The sequence below is a fragment of the Chrysochloris asiatica genome, unplaced genomic scaffold, assembly GCF_000296735.1.
Source record: "Chrysochloris asiatica unplaced genomic scaffold, ChrAsi1.0 scaffold00432, whole genome shotgun sequence".
Taxonomy (NCBI): Eukaryota; Metazoa; Chordata; class Mammalia; order Afrosoricida; family Chrysochloridae; genus Chrysochloris; species Chrysochloris asiatica.
Genome location: NW_006408950.1, coordinates 847,010 through 849,080, shown reverse-complemented (window position 1 = coordinate 849,080; position 2,071 = coordinate 847,010). Strand labels below are relative to the sequence as shown.

General features: G+C 46.9%; 1 pseudogene; it reads right to left on the bottom strand.

The window, feature by feature from the left end:
- Nucleotides 1-966: 966 nt before the first annotated feature.
- Nucleotides 967-1,984, bottom strand: LOC102817374 (annotated as a pseudogene).
- Nucleotides 1,985-2,071: the final 87 nt, after the last annotated feature.

Here is a 2,071-nt window from a genome sequence, read left to right as displayed (position 1 = left end):
ATACATAATAAATATACTGAATGTAAGTGGATTAAATGCACCAGCCAAGAGACAGAGTAGAATGGTTAAGAAAACAGGATACTTCTGTATGTTATCTACAAGAGACCTATGAAAAAGATATAAATCTAATGTCCAACAATAGAAAAACGGTTAAACAAACAATGTTAAAGAATAAATGATAAATCTGTAAAACACGTCACAACCTGGAGGACATTAAGCTAAGTGAAATTACTCACAAAAGGACAAACATTGTATGAGACCAATGTTGTAAAAAGTTAACAAAAGTTTTTCTTGATAAAAGAAGCAATCCTAGTGTGGTGCTGCAGGACAATGTGCTGGACTGCAAGATCAGAAGTTCAAACCCACCAGCTGCTCCCCAGAAACCCTATACAGGGTTGCTATGGTGCTGACTCAAAGGCACTTAACAACAACAACAATGACGGTTATGGGGGGAGAGAGGAAGGAAAATTGTTCACGGGCTGTAGGGCAAACACATGCTAACATGGGTAACAGGGCAGGCAACAAGAGGAGGGTTAGCAGAGGAAAGATGAAGGTAGCAGGAGACAGGGAGGAATGCAGTATTAAAGTAAATAGAGGTAAATACTATTAGTCCTGGTGTGGTGCTGTGGGTTAATGTGCCAGTCTGCAAAGCCGTTTGAACTGCAAGGTAGGCAGTTCAAGCTTACCAGCTGCTCCTCGGAAACCCTATTCAGGGTCGCTATGGGTCGGAATCGACTCGACAGCACTTCACAACCCCTATTAGCTAATGGTCATGGAAAGGATTGCAATCATTGTAACGAAGCAAATATATGATTTGTTGAATGTAAAACACATAATCTACTCTAAACCTTCACTCAATTCACAATAAAAATTTTTTTTTTTAATATATTTTTTGAGCTTCCACCTCAGTGTTTTCCTGAGACCAGCATTGGGGATATGTGAGGCACAGGAATCCAGCTCCACTCGCTAGAAGTCATGCACAAGGTTCTCCTTGTACATGTCATGAGTGTAGACAATCTGAGTCCTCTTGTCACAATGACAACCCTAGGGCTGTCTGGGCAATGAGGGAGCCCCAGATAGACTTGCCAGTGGTGGCGTCCAGCATGGGCTGTTTAAGGGCAATGTTGAATTTGGCTGTACTCCACTTGGGTCCTTTGATGCTCAGCAACAGCGTGATCTGCTGACTCCATCTTCTCATAGGTGACGACGAAGGGACCGTTTCTGGGTGGGTCCACGGAGAGGTCAATGATGTTTCCAAAGGGAGAGAGGGTCCAACGGAGAAGTGTGGGTGTCATGTCTTCTATGTACAGAGTGTATTGCCTTTTGAGGGGTCTGGCGTTCAGGGAATGAGTCGGACCTGCGGAAAGGGCTCTCCCTTCTCCACTTCGATTTCTGCCTTGCTCCAGGTCTCGGTCCAGCTCTCGATCCCTCTTTCTGTCTCGAGTCCGCTTGCTACTGTGGTCTTGGCTGCGCCACCGGGGAGCAGAGGCTGAGGAGGGGGCACCATGGCGTTCTTCAAAGCTCCGAGGGGGGCATCATCAGCCCCTGAGCCCTGGGACTCTTCCCCATCTGGCCCCAGTGCACAAAGCCTGTCACTGGAAGACACAAAGCTCTCATATGGAGATTTCCTTTGGGGATGTCTGGTTGACTCTTGCAGGTCATTTTAGGCAAATATGCTCCTCTGGAATGTCTGGAACGTGGGGGACGGCCCCCTCTCAGGGTCCTTTAACTTCCCCTCTAGGGTTCAAGAAAGTTTGAAACCTGAGCTCTTGGTTCCGGCCTTGATGGCACGGATGGCTCCTGATTTTATCAGCTGCTTTGCCCAGCTTCTTGAACAGGGGGCATTTGACACCACCTTGCCTGCCTGTGTGGTTGCTACTTTGCATCTTCAGAGCCAGCAATGCCTTTTTCTTTTTCTTGAGTTTGTTGGATTTCTTTTGCAGAGCCTCTGCACCTCACTCAGTCTCATGGGTATCATCAACATGGTGGCTCCTGGTTCAGGGGCAGTGCTGAGGGGGTGGCAATCGACCACCAATAGCTCGCCAGATAGCAGGCTTTAAAATAAAATGTT